Genomic DNA, 26194 nt, shown 5'->3' on the forward strand with positions numbered 1-26194 from the left:
AAGATCTCCTGAGAGCAAAGGCAGCAAGTCCGTCTATGCTAATAGAAGCCGATACTGAGCGACCGTGCAACATGGGCGCTCAAAACGGAAGACCTCTTCTCTCCGCTGCTGGCTTCCGAGAAAAGCTCGGATCCCCTCCCTCGTAACTCAGAAGGCGAATCATATTCTCGAATCCACAGAATATTCTCCCTCTCTACAGACGCCGAACAACCATGTTTTAGTCTTTTGTCGTCCAGTGCGGAAAGTTTGCAAGGAAATACCTATACTCATACACCGGCACGCTTCTCAGAGTTAAAATCCTCGGAAATAACCCAGCCTGCGATTTCCGAGGTAACGATTCGTCGTTCCTCTCTGCTGCATCCAAGATTTTCAGAGTTTCCGAAGTATTATCCAGTTATCCTTCCGGCCCCACTACAACACCGGCCGGCCGCCGCTTATTGTGCTTCCGCGCTCAGGCGCCCAGACCGTCCGTCTTGGCACTTCCTGTGTGAAGCAGGGCCAACACACCTGTGCGAGCTTTTCCACCCAGGGATTGAGTTACGCCTGTTGTTTCATTTCCACTGGCGTTCCAACTACTAGCATAGGCAATCATTCATTACGGCATTTTGATAATATAGACACTCCGTCACCTTTCATGCAATAAGCGTTAACAATTATTTGCAAGGTGTACATGACAATGTCACTGTTCTTCAAATATTCATATATATGATGTACAACCTACCAAATGATACCTAAATGCAGTTGTAAATCACGGCAAAGTATGTAGATGAGTGTTTGTAAGGTGCCAAATTATAGCCACCTTACATTGTTTGTAAACGAACCTGGAACGAAACATACTGTTTTTTTTTATTCAAAGAAAATTATCTTATTATATGGAAGCAAAGTTTTGGGTTAAGGGTTCCCTAATTGTAAACTCAAATTTGAGAAAGCAGATGCCATAAGTGTTCAAAATTCGGTACTAAATACATTACCTTTGAAGACACTGAATCCAGCATTGGTATAATTCTTTTCATTCATAACTTTTATGAGATCCTTTATTATTTACAAACTACTGCAACAGAGTACGCTGTACTCGCTTGGTTGTAGAAGGTTTCTTAGTTTCCGTTCATGTCTGTCTTTCGTTACATAATGAGCGAGACAGCGTCTCCTTGCGTTCCTGGGTGGCGTTGCCACAGCCACAGAGCATGACGTTACAGCAAGCGCGATGAGGCCTTGTTTTTAGGTGGCGTTGGACTATCTAGCTCTACGTTGCATTCAGAAAGCACCTAACCTACAAGCGGCCGCATGCGCAGAACGCAGGTACCGAGCGAAACAATGGAAGTGACTTAGTTGAAAATGGTTCAAAATGGCTCTGAGCACTATGGGACTTAACATCTGAGGTCATCAGTCCCCTAAAACTTAGAACTACTTAAACCTAACTAACCTAAGGACATCACACACATCCATGCCCGAGGCAGGATTCGAACCTGCGACCGTAGCGGTCACGCGGTTCCAGACTGTAGTGCCTAGAACCACTCGGCCACACGGGCCGGCGAAGTGACTTAGTGGAAAACCCAACAGTCACCAGTAGTTTAAAATAGAGAAACACAAGCAGTATGAGAAAATTAGGGGAATAATATTACCGACTTGTTTATTATGTAACGTACCATAAAGCTATGTTTATCATGTTAGTCGTATGCTACATAATAAGCAACAAAGTTACTGGTGATAATTGCTTCATCAAAGGACAATTATGTTAAAAGATATTAGCAATGAAAGATAGGATTATCACTTGTAAAATCAATAACACAAGCAATACTCCATACGTAAAGGGCGGGAAAAGCCCGACGGTATTGACCAAACGTCGTGTCATCCTCATGTGATAGGAGTCACTGAATGCACACCAGTCTCCCGATTATTATCAGCTGCTGCGACCAGAGATGCTACTTCTCAGACCATCAGCTTCTCAATTGGCCTCACAAGAGTGACTCCGCTTGCCATCAGCGCGCGTCACATCTGGACGGTCACCCCTGTGCCTGCCAAGCTCGATTAAGATATACATCGGTGATCTGAACAATGTTATCACTGCGGCAAGGCCGTTGCTGAACGCAAGAAATACCTCCATATTTCAACATTTAAAGCACAGTTGGGTAGCTGATAGTAAAAGCCATCAATTCAGCAACATAGAAAATGATTTGGGCGCCGATCCAGCAGAGTTTCAGTAACGTTTTGGAGTTGGTTTCACGTCGGACTTGGTACAAATCGTGAGCTGTGGAGAGCAATAAATAGCCTGTATGAGCAGTAATGTTAGTTTATTGATAGTAGTGGGACTACTGAACCCCTTTGGAGTGTCCGTAAATTAATGGTGCAGTTTAGTTAAGTGAAATTTAATATTCATCGAACTGATCTTTTTTTTTCTTTTTTCAAGAGCCTGCTTGCATTAAGCTAATTTTCTCTGATTTAGAAACATTACTTCAGCATATTTACTAAACGCTATTAACTTATCAGCTAGTCGCTGCTATTTTATGAACGCTTAATTACGGCGGTGTGTGGATAGCCCTTGAAAACGCAGAAGAACTCATTCGGGCACTCATCTGTTCTGCAGGACTGTGGTAACTACACTGCGTATCACAGTTAGAGGATCACTTTTTCCGAATTCCATTATTGTTTCCCATTGCGACGCAGAAGTTTTTAATTTGGCTCAGAGGTACCTGCAACCTTCCTCTGTAACAGTAGAAGGGCGTGGTGCCCTGGAATGTCACCCTTAGGCTCGGTGAAGCTTCAGTAAGCAAGGTGTCGACACATGCGAAAGAAAAAAACGCCAGACCTCAGAGATTCTTGTGAGATGAGTTAATGATGTCACACAGGCATCAAGATACACAAAAATTCTACGCTGTGGACGTATTACATGATGGGAAGGTCGTCACACAGCCTTTTGTTTCTGATCATCATTTTTCTGACATGTTTGATGCTGCCCATCAGGAATTCCTCTCCTGTGCCAACCTCTTCATCTCAGAGTAGCACTCGCAAGCTACCTCCAAAATTATTTTCTGGATGTATTCCAATCTCGATCTTCCTCTACGGTTTTTACCCTTTGCAGCTCCCTCTAACACCATGAATTTTACTCCCTGAAGTTTTAACACATGTGTTACCATATTAGCCCTGCTTCTTGACAGTTTTTTGCACATTTTCCTTTCCCCGCTGTTTCTGCGGAGAACCTCCTCACTCCTTACCTTCTCAACCTATTTATTTCTTAATGTTCTCCTGTATTACCACATCCTAATGTTTCGATTCTCTCCCGTTCTGGCTTTCTCGTAGACCATGTTTCACATCACACGATCCTGTGCTTCTAAAGTACATTCTCATAAAATTCTTCCTCAACTTAAGGCCTATATATGATATTAGTAGACGTCTCTTCTGCCAGTGCTACTCTGCTTTTTATGTCGTCTTTGTTCCTTCCATAATGCTTTACTTTTCTCTCTAGGTAGTAGATTTTCTTAACTTCATCTACTTCGTGTTCACTAATTCTGATGTTAAGTTTCTCGCTGGTCTCATTTCTGCTACTTATCATTGTTTCCATCTCTCTTCGACCTATTATCAGTCCATATGCTGTACTCATTAGAGTATTCATTCCATTCGACAGACCCTGTAATTCCTCTTCACTTTCACTCAGGATAGCAATGTAATCAGCGAATCTTATCATTGATATCCTTTCACCTCCATTTATTTTCGTCAGTGCTTCTTCGATGAATAGACTGGACAGTAGGGTTCAAAGACTACATCCAAGTTTTACATCCTTTTTAATCCGAGTTCTTCGTTCTTCGTCTTCCACTCTTACTGTTCCCTCTCGGCACTTGTACATGCTGTATGTTACCCGTCTCTGCCTATAGCTTACTCATATTTTTCTCAGAATTTCGAACAACTTGCCTCCTTTCACATTGTCGAATCCTTTTTCCAGGTCGAAAAATCTTACGAATGCGTCTTGATTTTTCTTCGGCCTTGCTTCAGTTTTAGCCACAACGTCATAACTGCCTTTCTGTTGGCTTTATCTTTCCTAAAGCCAAACTGATCGTCATCTAACACGTCCTTCGTTTTCTTTTCCATTCCTCTGTATATTATTCTTTTCAGCAGCTTGGATGCATGAACCGTTACGCTGATTGTGCGATAATTGTCCTTAGACTCATATATTCTACACACCAACATGAACAGTCATTTTGTTGCCACTTTCCCAAATGATTTTAGAAATTCTAATGAAATGTTATCTTTCCCTGTGTTACGTATCGTCTATTACCCACATTTCACTCCTACATCTACATCTACATACATACTCCGCAATCCACCATTCGGTGCGTGGCGGAGAATACCTCGTACCACAACTAGCATCTTCTCTCCCTGTTCCACTCCCAAACAGAACGAGGGAAAAATGACTGCCTATATGCCTCTGTACGAGCCCTAATCTCTCTTATCTTTGTGGTCTTTCCGCGAAATGTAAGTTGACGACTCTGCGATGCACATCAGAATCGTGACGCCCAGAGTTGAAATCATGCAGTTTTCTTATGGATGCCCGAGGAAAATATTTGAGACACACCGCCGCTCGATATCAACAAGAAAAGCTTTCAAGGGGTGCCATAAAGGTCGCCAATGCAAACGCTCTGGGCTCGGACACTCAAAGTCAACACACAAAAAAAGTAGGGCGTATTAGTTTCGAAATGACCTTCGCTCTTACCTTTATTAGTCTAACATCGATTTGGGCACTAATGACCACTAGGACGTCTCTGTGCACAAGTCAGTATTCGACGGTGAATCAACACCATGTTCCCAATAACACCATCACGCTACCAGAGGAAGTAGTAACACATTTTCCGAGACTGTCCACAATCGTAATTCTGAAGGACTGGATCCCTCGTGACGTGCGTTGTTCGTGGCGAGAGGAATCACTTTTGGCGAAAACTGAGACAGCAGAGGCCAACGATCCAGCAGCCCGCTATGCAGATGAGGCTGCCTGAATTTTTCAGGGCGCTGGAATTTGGTTCTTGAATTAAAAAGTTTAGCGCTTCCAGCGGAGCTACGGGAACGCAGATTAGGCCCGGAGTTAATAAACGGGCAGCAGCAGCCCCGGCGCGTGCAGTTTTCCGAGGGCGTGCGCGGCGGCGAAATTCTGCGAGGAGTCGCTTTCATTAAACGACACGACCGCTTAGGGTCGCCGTGGCTGCAGCCCGTCTCTTGTCGGGTCTCGCCTTCTGCGGCCGCTCACTCATCTCTGCTTCCAGAGATGGGTTAAGGTGGCAAAAGTTGACGACAAGACTGTAAAATCAGGTTTATTTCATCCGTTATATGCAGCACTAGGAAAGGAGAATTTTTACAAGTTACATTGGAAGAAGTAAATACATAATCGGGTGTGAGATCTACATAATGTCAAAAACACGAAGAGAAGGCAATACATGAAATTTAAATTTTGTTCATTAGACCCAATATTTTAACAGTATTTTAGTATCGAGTCCGCAGCTCGTGGTCTCGCGGTAGCATTCTCGCTTCATGAGCACGGGGTCCCAGGTTCGATTCCCGGCGGGGTCAGGGATTTTCACCTGCCTCGAGACGACTGGGTGTTGTTTTGTCATCCTCATCATCATCATTCATCACCATTACGATCGGAGGAAGGCAAACCATCTCCGCTAGGACCTTGCTAAGTACGGCGGTGCGAGTCTCCCGCATCGTCCCCTACGCTCTGTCAAGGAGAATGGGGCCTCATCATCATCATGTTAGTATCGAATAAAACGTCAAGTTCACCGTTTCGAGTCACTGTTTATTTCCTCAACTCGTTTAAAAGGTTGAACCTACCTCATCAGGTGCATTTAAGTCTATCAATATGACCTGAGTATTATGTTACGACTTTGGGGTGTCCTGTGACACTGTCTTCAGTAGTCACAGACTACTTTCTCTAGCGTACTACATCACTTCATTTATTTATTTACACGCCACTATCAGTAGGACCAAATTGAGGAGCAGATGTCCAAGGTCATGGAACGTGTTAGTACATGAAATTAAAACGTACAAATAATAACAGATAAAAATAAAATGTTTACGAACCCAAAAATAGTCAAGCCATAAGTTTAAGTAAATGCAATCAACAATACAACAAGAATCAGCAAGAATCAGCTTAATTTTTCAAGGAACTCCTCGACAGAATAGAAGGAGCGACCAATGAGGAAACTCTTCAGTTTCAATTTGAAAGCGCGTGCATTACTGCCAAGATTTTTGAATTCTTGTGGTAGTTTGTTGAAAATGGATGCAGCAGTATACTGCACACCTTTCTGCACAAGAGTTAATCAAGCCCAATCCAAATGCAGGATTGATTTCTGCCAGGTATTAACTGAGTGAAATCTGCTTTTTCTTGGGAATAAGCTACTATTGTTAACAAGAAATGACAGTAAAGAATGTGTATATTCAGAGGGCAATGTCAAAACACCCACTCTAGGGAACAGGGGTCGACAAGAGGTTCGCGAAATTACACCACTTATTGCCCGAACCGCCCGCTGCTGAGCCAAAAATATTCTTTTAGAACGGGAAGAGTTACTCCAAAATATAATACCATATGACATAAGCGAATGAAAATACGCAAAGTAGATTAATTTTCGTGTCGAACTATCACTCAATTCACATACCTTTCGAATAATAAAAATGGCAGCATTATTGGCTTTGAACAAGATCCTGAACGTGGGCCTTCCACGACAGTTTACTATCAATCTGAATACCTAGAAATTTGAACTGTTCAGTTTCGTTGATCATATGCCATTTCTGTGAAATTAAAACATCGGGTTTTGTTGAATTGTGTGTTAGAATCTGTAAAAACTGAGTCTTACTGTGATGTAGCGTTAGTTTATTTTCTACAAGCCATGAATTTATATCATGAACTGCACTATTTGAAATCGAGACAGTGTTGCACACAACGTCCTTTACTACGAAGCTAGTGTCATCAGCAAACACGAATATTTTAGATTTATCCGTAATACAAGAGGGCATAACATGCTACATGTTCTGAACAATATTTAAATTCTGTGTAGAGAGTTCTGCTTTCCCCAGTGTTTTTTTATGTTATATGGAGTGAGACGGGACGTCATGCATGTATCTACACCAATACTGGCATTCAAAACCTTCTTTTGCATGGTAATGATTAGTAAAAGTAGAAGCTGGTATCAATAATGTTCTCTTAACAGCTGACTGTGGTACACATATTCCAACAAAAATAGTTGCAAACAATGGGACATCGAGCACTGAAAATATTTCTAACATAACGGTAGTCTTTGAGAAAAGGAAATGTCTCAGAAAGAACCAGCAGAGAATCAAGGAAACATTAGGCTCGTGACTAACAGCTCGGTTCAGTCACACGTGATATTTTCCAAATAGCTGACAAAAGTGAGCAGTTAGATTATGTCCTTCCACGTTTTCGGCAAGCATTCTGTTGTGGTCGCCTCTGGCGGACACAAGTGGACAGCACAGGTACGGGGAACAAAATAAAAAGGTTATTGAACACCATTTCCATGGAAATATTCTCCACAACGAAATAAAAGAAAGGATGGTTCTTCAATAAGTTAAAGAAAACAGATGCTAGTCCTAAGTAAGTGAAACAAAATAAATGATGCCTCGTAAATAACGGAGCCACTTAGATTTTCAGATTCACAGTGTAGGGAAACGGATTGCAGGGTAATTGAAAATCGTCATATACACTTCAGTGGACACATCTTACAATCCTAATAGCTTTACGGTAGAAACATAATTTAAGTTTCTGTAATCGCATGCTCTCTAACGAGAAGTGTATTGAAGTCCTAATAACTTTAGGCTGAAACGGAAAAGTAAGTTTCTCACTTTACGTTCAAAACCGAATTCCAATATAAGCTCCACTCTAGAAAAATAAGCACTTTACTTCTCTGAAACTATATAGTTTTCTTTGATTAACAGTTGCCTATGACTGGGTTTCATTCAGAATACCCCGTTTCGTTCGATGCTGAGGAGCTATTTCTATACAGTTCGAGGGAAAATATCAAGTGGACTGAAGAATGATTGGGAATATGGATTCAGGAGGGAGGCATGCTGTTGCCAGGGTGGCGTAGTGGTTTGCGCATCTGCCTTGCACAATTTTTGTGATCAAGACTTATATTTAAAAACAAACTCCTGACCTTGCTACCAATTATCATTTGTCGGTTCAGTCCGCATATATACAGTTTAAAGCTCTTTTACGTAGTGTACTTCACCGAAATAGTATCAAGACTCCCAAGTAATGAAACACCTAAATGCGACAATATAGAAACTTCCAGTCTGACATTTTGTCGGCTAGAACAACAGTATATTTTAGCCAAGTCCCAAGGAGCACATCACCGATTATGTGGAGTGCCAGTTGAGGCAGCACGCTGCCCAGAAGCCGATAGCCCAGTCACTGAGGCGGCCCTCTGACAGCTCTAGCGCACTGACAGATCCTTCGTTCCATGTCGTTAAAGTTACCGACTGTCCGCCATTTGAGGAAACGCTTCGTTACCCCAGCGTGCACGAAACTGAAGTCGGTGTGACAGACTACCTTGTCTATGAGGTGCTGTGGTACGCGCACACACCACACTGCCACTCTCTCTTCCTCTGTGCCACAAAATACCTTTTCTAAGACGGTAAAACTGCCTGACTGCTGCTTCTCGCTGGTCCTTCCGAAGCGCGTGGTCTTTATCTCGCTCCCTTTTGTTTTTCACTCGTGGAAGCCGTCACATTCTGCTTAAGTGCGATTTTCTGCAAATAAACTTTCCGTATGTAATAGAGATTGAAATGCTATCCCTCCACTTGCTTCTCTTTGCTCTCTACGGAATCTACTGGCGAGCGTGATAAGGCGTCTGCGATATTATTGGTACTACCTTTTGTGAGAATTGGAAGTAATTTTCCTGGAGGAAGAGTATCCGTCTGGTGAGCCGCTGATGTGTCAGCTTCTCCGTAAGCAGAAACTCCATCCCTTTATAGTCGGTATACACTCATGTCCTCCGCCCATACAGGAAGTACTTAAACTTCTGGAAGGCCCATACCACGGTGATTGCCTCCAGTTCAGTCACAAAACAGCCCTTCTCACTCTTGGTGAAACTCGACTGCCGAACGCAGTGATTTTCCAGCAACTCAATCTCCCAGAAACTACTGATGGAGAAGAAGACAGAGACAACATGGAAGTTCTGGAGCAGTTCCTCCAGTCTTTCTAGCCTGTCCGTTTCTGTCTATTATTGTATTAATCTGGCTGGAGTCCAGAACAAGGCGTATGGATCCGTCATTCTTTTCTACAGGTTTGTTAGGGCCGTTGTAGATGGACTTCACTGCTCTATTACTCCGTCGGGGGATAATTTATGGCTATATCTGTTAGGAATTGCGTAAAGAGGGACGAAGAACTTCGTGTGGGGCCTCACTCCCAACTGGCAAACAAAATTGTGAATTCTCCCGCATTTAGAAAAAAAAAAAAGCTTCTGTGTTCTCCATCAGCATGCTTTCGAGCTGTTTCCGCCCCTCTGGCTCTATACTGTGTACGGAGTCCACCTTTTTACTTACTATCACTTCTATACCTGCACTTCAATCTCTTGATTCTTTTCAGCATTACAACCATTACCGATCGATCGATTAGCCCGTTTATCTTGCTCTTGAGTGTGGGAAAGCTTCCGACTGTCAGCCGGCAACTGTGCACGTATTGCTTGTTCGTCAGACTTAATTACAATTTTCTCTCAAGAAAATCATGCCAATAACCAGCTCGATTCCTACGTTCAGCACCACCAGAACATTTGTTTCTAGACGGTGCCCTAGATACGAAAACTCGAGTGTCGTCTGCTGGTTGACCTCTGTGCTCCTTCTTGCAACTCGTCCTTTTCATGGTGAGTGCTGGCCAGTTCCAATTTTTTGTACTACGACGGAATGCCTGTTCGGAATTAGCTCTTATGTGACTACCGCAACCCACAATGCCCCGTAACGTAACCTCCCCACCAGCAACCGAAATTACAAGACTCAGATTCTCACTGACAACTTCTTCTTTTCCTTCTCTTAATATCTCGCTGATGTCCGCCTACCTGATTACATGAATCCGGTCCTTTACGAAATTGTTTGCGGAGTGACGGTGGACCGCCTCCGCTCGCATTTGGCGCCAATTGCGACTAGGGATTCGGTTTCGCTTTCCTTGAGAAGGATTGGGACCTCGGATCTCAATTCACTAGCCCTCCTGTTAGTTTTGTTTAGGTCAGCACCAATCGTTCACCTCCTGTTGGTTGTGCCCCTGATCTCGCCAATTTCAGTGAAATCTTCCGGTGTTATCTTGCTCGTTCCGTTGGTTTCTGTAGTTCCTATGGTCTAGCTACCCTAATTAGCAATTAAAATACATTAGTACCCTACCTACACAATTAGTAATTAAAATACATTATATCAACGCTGGTAAACACGAAAATTACAAATAATTGATGAACAATATACACAAAAATATGCTTTCTCCAACGTCGCAGTTCAGCTGTCACCATGGACTATACAGATATATTTTTCGTACAGTAAACTAGGTCTAGAAAGCTTTGCAGTCTTGAAAACTCAATGAAAACAAGTACTTAATTATATCATCAGCCTAGAATGTGGGATATATCAGTGTAACGGGAATAAATAATGATTAAAAGAGATGGTTTGTAGAAGTACCAACAGGCTGTAAAGGGTTAAAGTTTGGAATTCCACAATTAGCAGCATCAAAAAGCCTTATAACATCATTAAACGCTAACGTCGAGCACGCTGGAATAAATGTAGGTCAGCAACTTCTTTTAATCAGTAGAACGCAAAACCAGCCGAAGTTGCAAATTCCTCCCTTTTTTGTGTTATTCACACGCTGACTAGTTTCGGGCCGGAGTCCGTTTTCAAATGCCCCAACCATGTAATGTAATTAAGAAACTGGTCATCCTGCTGTTCAATGACTAGATGCATTGATAGCTTGATACGTAGTCTTGGTAAAGTAATTCAACTTACCATGGAAAAACTGCAAGCACTGTACGCAAGCGGTTTACTTGAATATATTAATGACCAAAATTATTGAATCTCTTCCATATGTAAACTGTGCTGAACTTCTACGTCTTAGAAATGTAACTTGTTCCTTCAAAAATTTAATCTTGTCTTCCAGGCACCTTTTGTAACAGCTTATCCAAAAGTCATCAATGCAGGGCAAGCTCGCCTCAACAGGAGCCTCAGTTACATCAGACGTCACAAACATTTTGTTACGTGGGACACACGCTCATGGATACTTCAACTCAATAAAGACAAGGCAATAATTACCATTCAGACACAGGCTCTGGCTTGCAGTTTTCTACAGATTTTATTTAACAATTGCATGACAACAGCAAACTGCTGTCACCCCAGAATAATATACATAAATGCCCTAGAATCTGAAACATTACTGAACAGACAAAATGTCTACGGGCGTCAAAGGCCATCTCAAACAATAAATGATGTTAAAATCCTCTTTACAAAAATCTTAAGAACCATATAAACAATAAATGATTTCCCGAGAAAAACTCCCACAGAAGCAGGGCACCTTTTGAGATATAACAGCAGGAACAACTCACAATTTCTCTCTCTTAATAAGACATTAAATGAAAGGCATCTTTCAGGCATTACAGAATTTCAGTGACAAGTAATGGCACTTCAGAGGTGCACGGAAACTACAACTCTGATGGAGCCTAAATGAGAGCTGAAAGGAACGGTGAACATGAAAGGGCGGACGCCTCGGCGTCACCAGGAAGAAATAATAAAATACTCAAGTTAAATTCGCCGAAGAACTGGAGCCTACTGATAAACACAGCGACCGCACTATCGGTTACAATTCAAAATGGCCGCCGCCAAGGCGTCGTCCCCCCAGTTAAACGACCGGCCACAACCGACGACGCGCATCGATGATTATTCCACTGAAACCACAACATAAAACCACACAACAGCTGGACAGTATCCAGAGTAACACAATCCTGAAAACATTAGAAAAATTTCAAAACAGGAATACGACCACAAGGGACCAACAAGCCATTTAAATATCTGCACTACTTTGTCATTAATAATACATGCAGACTGGCTTATTGCTGCCAGAGCAGGAAGTAATAATATACTCAAATATATAAGAAGCTGGTCATAGTGCTAAAACATGCACTCGTAACTTAACTCAAACCGCAGAGCCTATTAATTATATAGGGGACTGCTGACCATAGATGTTAAGTCCCATAGTGCTCAGAGCCATTTGATTAATGATATTGTATATATTCCATAAACAAACACTCAACAATTACAACACGACAGGACTCTAGCACACAATAAATTTTTCATCATTAAGCTCCCTGCTTGTTTACATCTGAACAGAATGCCTAAATACCAGCAGACAGCCAGAAAATCGAACCTGTGGTTGTTTCGGAGTGCAAAAAAATGGCTCTGAGCACTATGCGACTTAACATCTGAGGTCATCAGTCACCTAGAACTTAGAACTAATTAAACCTAACTAACCTAAGGACATCACACACATCCATGCCCGAGGCAGGATTCGAACCTGCGACCGTAACGGTTGCTCGGTTCCAGACTGTAGCGCCTAGAACCGCACGGCCACTCCGGCCGGCTTTTCGGAGTGCACAAACACGCACTTAGATATACTCTCCTTATCCGTATCTCAAGTGCGTCAAAAACAGGCAATCCTCAATCACATAGGTAACCACTATTCGATAAGTAGTGCACTAGTGATTAATACGAAACAGATAACATGGGCGTCCAGACACTGGGAGAGCCGTTAATTGCAAACTGCACGAAATTCAATATACATATATACAGAAGGACTTTAAGAAGCTGACTAATACCCACCGTTTGATTCTGTGGCGTATCCGATTGCACGCTGAACATTCCAAAGCCACTTTCACATGATCACATCGTTTAGCAGCGCAGACGAGACCATCGGCCTCTCACTAGACGCAGCACACACTCGCCGACCGCACTCACGTCTCCGACGGCAGCCCCACTGGCCACGTGACAGAAAGAGGCAGAGCATGCGCCGACAACCACACTGCACCCCAACCAACCGACCAAAACCAGCCGACAGCGTCGTTGGCTCAAATAGCCGAAAAGCGACCAAAGAAAAGAACTGCGGCCACGCAATACAGAGTCGATTGCAGAGATCTCAAATAAATACAGAAAAGCGACTGGGGCCAACGGCGCCACGTATAACTTTATGTTTCTACCTTGCTTTAACTCATCGTCATCAACAAAGGCACTTAGCAATAAATTGCAATTTATAGCTACATAACCCTCCCCCCCCCATGAACCATAGACCTTGCCGTTGGTGGGGATGCTTGCGTGCCTCAACGACACAGATAGCCGTACCGTAGGTGCAACCACAACGGAGGGGTATCTGTTGAGAGGCCAGACAAACGTGTGGTTCCTGAAGAGGGGCAGCAGCCTTTTCAGTAGTTGCAGGAGCAACAGTCTGGATGATTGACTGATCTGACCTTGTAACATTAACCAAAACGGCCTTGCTGTGCAGGTACTGCGAACGGCTGAAAGCAAGGGGAAACTACAGCCGTAATTTTTCCCGAGGGCATGCAGCTTTACTGTATGGTTAAACGATGATCGCGTCTTCTTGGGTAAAACATTCCGGAGGTAAAATAGTCCCCCATTCGGATCTCCGGGCGAGGACTACTCAAGAGGACGTCGTTATCAGAAGAAAGAAAACTGGCATTCTACGGATCGGAGCATGGAATGTCAGATCCCTTAATCGGACAGGTAGGTTAGAAAATTTAAAAAGGGAAATGGATAGGTTAAAGTTAGATATAGTGGGAATTAGTGAAGTTCGGTGGCAGGAGGAACAAGACTTCTGGTCAGGTGAATACAGGGTTATAAATACAAAATCAAATATGGGTAATGCAGGAGTAGTTTTAATAATGAATAAAAAAATAGGAGTGCGGGTAAGCTACTACAAACAGCATAGTGAACGTATTATAGTGGCCAAGATAGACATGAAGCCCACGCCTAACTACAGTAGTACAAGTTTATATGCCAACTAGCTCTGCAGATGACGAAGAAATTGAAGAAATGTATGGTGAAATAAAAGAAATTATTCAGGTAGTGAAGGGAGACGAAAATTTAATAGTCATGGGTGACTGAAATTCGACAGTAGGAAAAGGGAGAGAAGGAAACATAGTAGGTGAATATCGATTGGGGCTAAGAAATGAAAGAGGAAACCGTCTGTTAGAATTTTGCACAGAGCATAACTTAATCATAGCTAACACTTGGTTCAAGAATCATAAAAGAAGGTTGTATACATGGAAGTATCCTGGAGATACTAAAAGGTATCAGATAGATTATATAATGGTAAGACAGAGATCTAGGAACCAGGTTTTAAATTGTAGGACATTTCCAGGGGCAGATGTGACCACAATCTATTGGTTATGAACTGTAGATTAAAACTGAAGAAATTGCAAAAAGGTGGGAATTTAAGGAGATGGGACCTGGATAAACTGACTAAACCAGAGGTTGTACAGAGTTTCAGGGACAGCATAAAGGAACAATTGACAGGAATGTGGGAAAGGAATACAGTAGAAGACGAATGGGTAGCTCTGAGGGATGAAGTAGTGAAGGCAGCAGAGGATCAAGTAGGTAAAAAGACGAGGGCTAGTAGAAATGCTTGGGTAACAAAAGAAATATTGAATTTAATTGATGAAAGGAGAAAATATAAAAATGCCGTAAATGAAGCAGGCAAAAAGGAATACAAACGTCTCAAAAATGAGATCGACAGGAAGTGCAAAATGGCTAAGCAGGCATGGCTAGAGGACAAATGTAAGGATGTAGAGGCTTATCTCACTAGGGGTAAGATAGATACAGCCTACAGGAAAATTAGAGAGACCTTGGGAGAAAAGACAGCCACTTGTATGAATATCAAGAGCTCAGATGGAAACCCAGTTCTAAGCAAAGAGGGCAAAGCAGAAAGGTGGAAGGAGTATATAGAGGGTCTATACGAGGGCGCTCTACTTGAGGACAATATTATGGAAATGGAAGAGGATATAGATGAAGATGAAATGGGAGATACGATACTGCGTGAAGAGTTTGACAGAGCACTCAAAGACCTGAGTCGAAACAAGACCCCAGGAGTAGACAACATTCCATTAGAACTACTGACGGCCTTGGGAGAGCCAGTCCTGACAAAACTCTACCATCTGGTGAGCAACATGTACGAGACAGGCGAAATACCCTCAGAGTTAAAGAAGAATATAATAATTCCATTCCCAAAGAAAGCAGGTGTTGACAGATATGAAAATTACCGAACTATCAGTTTAATGAGTCACAGCTGCAAAATACTAACATGAATTCTTTACAGACGAATGGAAAAACTGGTAGAAGCCGACCTCCGGGAAGATCAGTTTGGATTGCGTAGAAATGTTGGAACACGTGAGGCAATACTGACCTTACGACTAATCTTAGAAGAAAGATTAAGGAAAGGCAAACCTACGTTTATAGCATTTGTAGACTTAGAGAAAGCTTTTGACAGTGTTGACTGGAATACGCTCTTTCAAATTCTAAAGGTGGCAGGGGTAAAATACAGGGAGTGAAAGACTATTTACAATTTGTACAGAAACCAGATGGCAGTTATAAGAGTCGAGGGGTATGAAAGGGAAGCAGTGGTTGGGAAGGGAGTGAGACAGGGTTGTAGCCTCTCCCCGATGTTATTCAATCTGTATATTGAGCAAGCAGTAAAGGAAACAAAAGAAAAATTTGGAGTAGGTATTAAAATCCAGGGAGAAGAAATAAAAACTTTGAGGTTCGCCGATGACACTGTAATTCTTTCAGAAACAGCAAAGGACTTGGAAGAGCAGTTGAACGGAATGGACAGTGTCTTGAGGGTATAAGATGAACATCAACAAAAGCAAAACGAGGATAATGGAATGTAGTCGAATTAAATCGGATGATGCTGGGGGAATTAGATTAGGAAATGAGACACTTAAAGTAGTAAGGAGTTTTGCTATTTGGGGAGCAAAATAACTGATGATGGTCGAAGTAGAGACGATATAAAATGTAGACTGGCAATGGCAAGGAAAGCTTTTCTGAAGAAGAGAAATTTGTTAACATCGAGTATAGATTTAAGTGTCAGGAAGTCGTTTCTGAAAGTATTTGTATGGAGTGTAACCATGTATGGAAGTGAAACATGGACAATAAATAGTTTGGACAAGTAGAGAATAGAAGCTTTCGAAATGTGGTGCTACAGAAGAATGTTGAAGATTAGGTGGGTAGATGACGTAACTAATGAGGAGATATTGAATAGGGTTGGGGAGAAGAGAAGTTTGTGGCACAACTTTACTAGAAGAAGGGATCGGTTGGTAGGACATGTCCTGAGGCATCAAGGGATCACAAATTTAGCATTGGAGGGCAGCATGGATGGTAAAAATCGTAGACGGAGACCAAGAGATGAATACACTAAGCAGATTCAGAAGGATGTAGGTTGCAGTAGGTACTGGGAGATGAAGGAGCTTGCATTGGATAGATTAGCATGGAGAGCTGCATCAAACCAGTCTCAGGACTGAAGACAACAACAACAACAACTACATAACATACAGTCCTTGGATAAGTATCATCCTTCAACAAAACAAGACGCAAACTGTTTGTTTCTTTATCATGGCCCAGCAGCTGTCGGATCAGAACGCTAACAGGAAGACATTTGATAGGTGCTTTGTTAGGATGGATCAAATCAAATGGCTCTGAGCACTATGGGACTTAGCTTCTGAGGCTATCAGTCCCCTAGAACTTAGAGCTACTTAAACCTAACCAACCTAAGGACATCACACACATTCATGCCCGAGGCAGGATTCGAACCTGTGACCGTAGCGGTCGCACGGTTCCAGACTAAAGCGTCTAGAACCGGTAGGCCACCCCGGCCGACTAGTTAGGATGTCTTCGAGCCTAAAGCAGCTGTCGGTTCAGAACTCTAACAAGAGGACATTGGATATGGTGGACGCTCGAATTTCAAGACTCAGGACTGAGGAAAAGACAAAATCCCCGCTTGCAAAAGCTCCACAAGACGTATGCGATCATGTAACTCTGCCAAATTTCTCACCGCACCTCAAGTACGTTTTCAAAAGCTACTAAAGTTCTTGTCTACAGTCATAATAATTATTCTTCGTGCTGCAGTAAACTCGTCTCTAATTGTAAGGAACGTGCATTGAGATTTATCACAGAAATACTGCCGTCATCTGGAGATATTACAACGTAGTAGAGATTTAATGAAATTTGGCCACAATGAATATTGTGTCTATATGTATAAACCTCTACTTCTTTTAATAGACTACGGCAGTCCACTCTATGCATACTGACAACTCCATTATGTAGACTTTCCGGAAGATCAAACGAAGTTTTAAATACATAGAACATTCCTCAGGACATTTTAGTTCCATCGTTACAACTAGAAGAAAATGCTTTTTTTTCACCACACGCGTTAAGCTTTATTGACGAAAATCATCATCAATGGTCTGTAATTAAAGATATTTACGATGTGATTTCTTTTCAACAATTTGTTGGTTTTTACTTACGGTAATTGCTGCTTGTTGTCTCGTCTACATCAGGAAATGCCATCTGCTAGTACGTCTTTGGTGTCTTTCTTCATTACATACCGATAATTGTAGCCTAATTTTTCGTTGCTTAGAAGAACTATGCATTTATTATGTTTCACGCCGCACCCTTTTTCGTACTCCACTGTTTACTCTTTATTTTTATACTTATAACAGTGCATTGTGTTTTGTAGTTTTGCGAAAATAACATCGCCACTAATTTGTCTCTGACCTATACTTTTTTAGTTAACTGTATGTGTGTTATATTATCTTGCTGTGTATTTATATATTGTATTCTTTTCTTAAAATGTGGGGGAGGGACCAGCAAAGATGAGTGAACATTAGTGCATAGTAGTGTGGTGGAGAGTGAGTTGGGGGTAAAAGTGAGGAGCAAGAGGAGCAAGAAGTGAAATGAAATTAGGAGGTTGGAGAGAGGTGTGGTGGGAGGGAGGGGGGGGGGGGGGTACGTTGGGTAGGAGAGAGTGAAGGATAGGAAAAAATCTTTTCTTTTTCATGTGATTCTTTCAATTATTTTGTATAGTGTCTGATTTCCAGTAACTGTTTGGTCACTGAGCAACTGTTTATTTGATATTAATGTTTTGCGGACGTGAAAATTTTCTTGCATAGGGAGGTGTCCGTCTTTACTCAAAAATGGTTCAATTGGCTCTGAGCACTATGGGACTTAACATCTGAGGTCATAAGTCCCCTATAACTTAGAACTACTTAAACCTAACTAACCTAAGGACACCACATACATCCATGGCCGAGGCAGGATTCGAACCTGCGACCGTAGCGGTCACGCGGTTCCAGACTGAAGCGCCTAGAACCGCTCGGCCACCCGTATTTACTGATTCATATGATATTCATATGGTTTTCAATGTTGCTTGGTCTATGATATACATGTTTTAGATTATCTGCAAATTTTGAATAGGCTGTACCTTATTTCAACGCTCTGATAGGTTTTTTATATCGCGTGTCGAATTTCGAGTCAGTCATTCCAATCCATATTTTTTCACAATCTCTGCAACTGAGCTCATAGATAACAGATATTTCATATCTGTCTGGTTTGATTTCAGTTTTGAAATTGCTGTTGTACTGAGATGTTTGTTTTGTAAGCAATGTTCATGTCTCGTTCATTTGAAGATGATAGGTATTTTATGTGTGAATTTGTTATGGTAGGTTATTGTATGACATTTTTTTGTAGTGCACATTGTATGTTTTGGTGTGGTTCAAATGGCTCTGAGCACTATGCGACTTAACTTCTGAGGTCATCAGTCGCCAAGAACTTAGAACTAATTAAACCTAACTAACCTAAGGGCATCACACACATCCATGCCCGAGGCAGGATTAGATCCTGCGACCGTAGCGGTCGCTCGGCTCAAGACTGTAGCGCCTAGAACCGCACGGCCACCCCGGCCGGCTTTTGGTGTGGTTTGATTAGTTTTTTTTCACTATTTGTGTCTTTATTTTCCTGTTTAGTTTGTTTCTTTGTGTCTATTTTTAATGCTCTTTGCTTTTTAATGACCAGCTCTTTTTGGTAATCAGAAGCTTTTAGGGAGATCCTGCTGAGTCTGTTTAACATGTATTTGACTGTAGCCTGTTTCTGATTCTGCGGGTGTTTTGACATTGCTTTTAACATAGTGTCACTTGTCGCGGGTTTTCTGTATATATCAAATGTGTGTTTGTTATTGTCTTTTCTTATGATTGTGACTAGAAAGCTGAGTCAGTATTCTTGTTATTCTTCTATTATTAAATAAATTTTTTTCCGTACAGTATCTGTCTTTGTGTATTTGCTGTATTACGTTCATTTACCATGCATATTACGTCATCCATGTTGTATTACGCTCATTTACCATGCATATTACGTCATCCATGTTGTAGTTTTTTTAAGGCCTGAAGATGTCAGCAAAGTCTGTCGAAGCAGGCTGCCTTCAGTAAATAAATATTTCTGCAGGCACAACTCATTCGAATAATTTGATTGGCTTAGCTCGACAATGGATCCACCTTCATCAGTGCGGATATACAGGTATGTCCGACCTTTTGTGGGAATCTCATAGAGCGAATTTGGAGGGAATAGACAGGGTCTAAGGATAGGTGCCGCTCGATGGGAGTGTGGATCGGCGGTGAGGCGCATCGAGATAGCCCGCGCAGTTACGATAACGCTGTGACCTGGGTGGCACAGTGGTTAATGCAACTGCCAAGTAAGCAGGAGATTCCGGGTTCTCCGGTCCGGTACACATTGTCACTCGTCGCCGCTGATTCTACGTAATGTGCAGATGCAGCTGACAGCAGTGATCCCCTCCCTTTCCTTTCCTTTCTCTCTCTCTCCACCTTCCGTTTACATATATTGTAAAACAGCTGTGTATTCTGCGTGGTATCTGTTCTTTCAGACATGTCTCACGAGAGAGCACCATGAATCAGGCAAGTGCCCTATGCTTTCTCCAGCGGCATAAGTTCCATCCATATCTGTCAAAAGTTGCGTGGAAACGAAAATGAGAACATTGTTAACTTCTGTACACAGGCATTAAGACAGGGTACTCTAGATGTATCATGTATCTTGTTCAGTGATGAAACCACATTTACCAGTCATGGCAAGATAAATCGCCGAAATGTGCCCTATTGGTCTATTCACAATTCCCGTTGGCTCCGTCAGCGTCCATGGAGTGTATGGTATAGTGAACCATGTAATGTATTACTATCGTTACGGCGTTTCTCACCGAGCCATTTATGTTATCTCGCATTTCTAGCTGCTTCTATGGTGTCACCGCCAGACACCACACTTGCTAGGTGGTAGCCTTTAAATCGGCCGCGGTCTGTTAGTATACGTCGGACCCGCGTGTCGCCACTATCAGTGATTGCAGACCGAGCGCCGCCACACGGCAGGTCCAGTCTAGAGAGAGACTCCCTAGCACTCGCCCCAGTTGTACTGCCGACTTTGCTAGCGATGGTTCGCTGTCTACATACGCTCTCATTTGCAGAGACGACAGTTTAGCATAGCCTTGAACTACGTCATTTGCTACGACTTAGCAAGGCGCCGTATTCAGTTACTATAATAACTTCAAGAATTTATTCTGAACAGATAATATTGTGAATCATGTACCGTCAAGAGCGACCTTCATCATTAATGGATTAAATTAAGTATGAAACTAATTACGTCCGCTTTCTGAATTCTCATTCCTTGTCATGTTCCAGACCTCACGTCAGTATGGTTCTTCCCTCCTCACGCCAGCCTTGCTCGTAACACGGTGTTGGCTCTTCTGCTAACACAAAAGCTTCTATCACACAAATAATGATAAAAATTCAGAAATTCAGGGTCGCCATCAGCCCAAGCCCTTCCTAACCACTTAGAAAAAAAAAACGGAGCTGGAAAATTATTAGTTTAATTATTTTCATAATTTAATTACAAGTATTCAAATTTATTTAAGTAGCCAGATAAATAGCACTCCATGTCGTGCATGAAGCAACTTGATTAATTCAGGATTGGAAATCGGAGTAAGTGGGTAACATCAACACCACAGAACGTATCTTTCACGTTAATTATTTATTGTATCTAAGTGTTTCTTGCAGAAATTATAGCTCATTAAACAAGCAAACTGTTAAAAGAGCCTATTGCGGTGCCGTGGTGGACCAGAAGGGTCATTGATTACCAAACACGTGGCACAAAATCGGTACACAAAGACAAAAGCAACTTCCACAAAATATAAGATTAAAAATCATTAAAATCATACTCGCTTCGACACAGTATTACACTCACGTACGGTTGAAGTGATCCTAACCAGTTCTTCCTAATCATATTTACCGTTTGAAATTCCCCGTTCGCAGCTCGTGGTCGTGCGGTAGCGTTCTCGCTTCCCACGCCCGAGTTCCCGGGTTCGATTCCCGGCGGGGTCAGGGATTTTCTCTGCCTCGTGATGACTTGGTGTTGTGTGATGTCCTTAGGTTTGTTAGGTTTAGGTAGTTCTAAGTTCTAGCGGACTGATTACCATAGATGTTAAGTCCCATAGCGCTCAGAGCCATTTGAACCATTTTTTTTTTTGAAATTCCACTTCATTGTTGTTCAAAATGAACAAAGTAACTTCCACACTTTTAACTCCAACACCCAAAAATCGCCTATTTAAAGCTACATAATTATGGCACATTCGGAAAAATAACACGCTTCACACGCTTCAGTTAAGCTGAAGTTCTTAAGTATTTCAACAGTTAAACATAACGAAGTCCTAACCCTACCTGCTGCCTATCACCTGAAAGCCCCCTTAAGAGCTACGATCCGTACTCACCAAGCGTTCACCGAAGAGTGCCGCTTTCTCTTTCGAGGTTACCTAGGTCCCCGTGCAGCGGAAGCTGCCAGAGGGGTAGCCGTTCGTGACCAACCTCACACACAAAAACAGACTTCGACACAGCCTTCTATTAATATGGGTAAACCTCTCTGTTCAGGTATTGGAAACCTAAGCTGGTCATCCTGTGCTCTCCTTCGAACTAGAAGCAAGATCGTCTGCTCCCAGCAGACGATCACCAACTCAGCGTTTCCCACAAAACAAAACCAAAACCCCACATTAAAACACACATATAATATTCAATAGTCCTTATTTGAGTGCTCAGTTTTTCTGGAACAGTTCATGAATTGAGTTAAAATCAGGTAGTAAAGTGAATAAGTTGTACCGAATTCGAAGAGCGTCTTATGAAACGATTTCACAGAGACGTTTCAACCATCAACTCATAAGCCCGTATTTCATAGACGGAATACTAAACGTGCACTGATATCGCAGCCTCGTAACTGACCATCTCCCACGGATGTTAATAGGTATTCCTCTGCAGACTAGGAGGAAGCTGTGGTAGCAACATGACTTTGCAGCACACAATGCCCAAAGTACTGCACCATGTTGTCACGAAATGTTTTCGTTGGAATGGGCGCAGAGGGCCTGTACGTGGCCTGCACGTTCCCCGGGTTTGATGGCAGTAATCCTTTTCCTATGGGGAAATCTGAAAGACGCTATCTGCTATAACATACCAACTAAACCCAATTATACGCAATGACGAATTACTCACACCTATCCGCTGAAACCATAGCGTGTTTGCAGCAATCTGAAAGACGCTCTTTGCTAGGCCATACCAACTAAACCCAATGATACGCAGTGACGTATTACTCACACCTATCCGCTGAAGTCATAGCACGTTTGCAGCATCCGTTCCATACCAGACAGGAACCGTGTATTGCCGCTGCTGGTGGTAAGTTTGAATTCAGCCTGTGATCGTCAATTGTCTTATTACTGCTCACAATCCATATAACTAGAGTATGCGTTTGTGTTGTTCTTTAGCGTGCTGTACCACAGGTATTGTACAAGTGTCGGTGTGGGAACTTTTGAAAGTACCGTATAACGGAAACGACTCGCACCAGAATCCTGCAACCAACACCACTGACATTCTGATTTACCCCACTTTTAATCTGTTAAAGTCAATAGGCACTGTTCCATATTTTTTAAAAGTGTCTATTTGCACATAAATACACTCTCCGAGTATTGTTGATTGGCTAAGAATACGACTGCCTGACTAGCAGTCCATCTTGTGAAAATCGAACGTCAGTAGCACTTTCCATTTGCACAATATCTGCGGTGCAAGTTTGGGGTGATCACCCTGTATTATGGCCCGCAACTGAAGATGTTGCCATGAATGTAAAAAGTTGCAGTAGAGGTTGATGTGTTAGAAAATATAGACGGTGACAATTAAACGGACATCATGCCGCATTTGATGGCACTTTGGCAAAAGCGAGGCCGCACTACAAAAAACGGTGTCCTCATTACAACTAGTGACAGATGTTGCTTTTATCTCAAAATTTTTTAGGTATCCAGAACGACAAAAGCAGTTTTATTTAGACAGTTGTGAAGAAAATTTGAGTGCTGCAAGTGGAGCCATGGGAGTGGCAGGAGCGAAGAAACTTTTTTCAGCTCTCTCAGCTATGTTGTGATGTATGGTACATTAGTTACTTGGGCCATGGGAACTGCAGAGTGTATAGTGAAGCTGTGGTATCCAAGCCATAAGAATGAGTTAGATAAAAAGAAACGTGAGTGTTTGGGGCATGTGCAGAAAAGAATGGCGTCCTGTCTTCAAGTAACTCCTAGAGAAATCTTGCATTAGTGATGGTGAACCAATTGGTGGCAAGGATAGGTGTACAATGTCTGCTACAAACAGAGTAGAAGACTGTTATGTTTTAGCAGTTACACAAACATCCCCACTGAATAGAAGCAATGAAGAAAGCCATACAGGCATTGTATTTTGGTACACTGTCCTACAATGATGAACCTCAACATGGATTGTGCCTGGGTGGTGTAATAAGCTGGTGCAAATAAAATAAGCGTTTAGTGGCTGGCGAAAAACCACCGAAATAGTGTGCCTATTGCAGTTATAGAGGCTGAAAAGCCAATATTCAAAGACTTTTCCAAAACTGATCTACTTTGAAAGTGTTTAGATGGCAGAATACAGAGTACAAACGAGTCTATGAACAACGTCATCTCGAGTCGCTCAACCAACACTGTGTTTATGGGCAAATACACATTCACTTTAGGGTGTATGATGCCATTGCTGTCTTCAATCAAGGCAACATCAGTGAATGCCTAGTGCTGCAACCTATAAGTTCAGGTGAAGCCTGTCGCACTATTGTGGATTTGAGAAATTTGGATTGTGAGACACTGAGAAATGCAGAAAAGAAACTCTGGAAGTACAACAGGCATACAAGAAAAACAAAAAAAAAAAGGTGCCAGACGAGAAATTACAATTGGAAGATGGAAAGGATCGTGATGATCCAAACTAGGCAGCTGGTTTGTTTCGATGACTCAACTTTGGACTCCCCATTCCATAAGTTTATCTTTCCAACGGGAAAGTGATATTTTCTCAGTTTCTAGTCGCTTTAGAAAGCTGAAATTTTCAGGACATTCTCAGACATCAATTTTTTATCACCTGAAGTAATTTTTAAGGTGAATAAGGGCTTTTTTAACACTGTATCGAGAAAATAGAATTGAATTGTAAAAGAAAAAGTTAGGCATAGTGAAAAAAAATTTGTGTCTTCTCTTACAAGAGGCAATAATAAATTTCTATAGCTTCAGCAGTAACACAAATAATGTACCTATTTAAAACTTTTGTTTGCATAGTTTCTGAGAGAATGTACTTTGTACAGGAACTAATTTTAAATTATCTGGATCAAACATTCTGTTATCCCTTAAGGGGACTAGCATATGAATAAGTGCCAAAAAATCGGGTTTTTAATTTTTGTCTTAAAAATTGCTCTATAGTTTTCCAAACAAGAAAAAGTTTATATCGGGGAAACTATGCCGAAAAAAGCTCGAAAATTAGAGGTATTCAAAACCGTTTGCACACATGACGACGTCGCTATATCACGCAGACAGCTTTATTAGAAACAGAAGTTTTTCTCACTTGTTTGTTTTTAGACTTTTTGGCCTCTAATGTCTTAGGGACACAACAGTATTAGAGAAGTAATTACATGGCAGGATTCAAAACCCAAATGAGAGTGCCGGGAGGAGTGACCGAGCGGTTCTAGGCGTTACAGTCGTTACGGTCGCAGGTTCGAATCCTGCCTCGGGCATGGATGTGTGTGATGTCCTTAGGTTAGTTAGGTTTAAGTAGTTCTAAGTTCTAGGGTACTTATGACCTTATCAGTTAAGTCCCATCGTGCTCAGAGCCATTTGAACCATTTGAACCAAATGAGAGTTTTAACTACTCTGTATGGGAACGGATACGAAGAACTTCTGTGTTGGCACTAAATACTTTGGAAAATAGGTGTGCTGGATGCTTTGCTACATAACCGTGTTAGTTCACAAACTTCTTGCTTTCAGCTGTTCAGGTGTTTCGCAATTCCAACTCTGACACTCCTCTACAAATATTCTATCAGGACATTTGTGGTCGACAACATGAACTCATTCAGAACAAGCTGCAAGATTCCTTCAGCGAACACCAGACGGAAAAATGATATGTACTTGCGTAACACTTTGTTACGCCTTGCGTAGAATGTATCAACTTGTGCAATAAACGATTATGGTTCCACATCAGCTGCAGACTATTTGAAAACAAATGAAGATCTGTGATGGACCGGGTTTCGAACCCAGATTTCTCATCTCTTTCGGGCTGTCGCCTTAACCACTTCGGCTATCCAAGCACGCATCCAAGAACGGCCCAGATCTCTAAACGCCCTGTTCCTGTTCGCCACAACATTTCCGCAGACGTTGCAGAAACACAATCGCGTCTGCTTCGGTAACTGCGTGGTCAGAGTGGCTGACTGCTACCCAAATGGGCCCGTGTTCGATTCTTGGTCGGAGATTTTCTGCGCTCGGGGATTGAATGACGTGTTGTCCTTACGTTCGTATCGTTGTAACTGACAAAGAAAATCGCCCCCAATACACTGTCGTATCGTAATTCCATTATGAGGTGGCTGGATGGGCACGAAACAGTAGTCAATAATTTGAAATAAATAATAAAGGGAGAAAATGTAATTGCAATTTGGGTGTTCATTCTTAACTGCCGGCCGGTGTGGCCGAGCGGTTCTAGGCGCTTCAGTCTGGAACCACGCGGCCGCTACGGTCGCAGGTTCGAATCCTGCCTCTTGCATGGATGTGTGT

The sequence above is a fragment of the Schistocerca nitens genome, chromosome 6 (assembly GCF_023898315.1).
Source record: "Schistocerca nitens isolate TAMUIC-IGC-003100 chromosome 6, iqSchNite1.1, whole genome shotgun sequence".
Classification (NCBI taxonomy): domain Eukaryota; kingdom Metazoa; phylum Arthropoda; class Insecta; order Orthoptera; family Acrididae; genus Schistocerca; species Schistocerca nitens.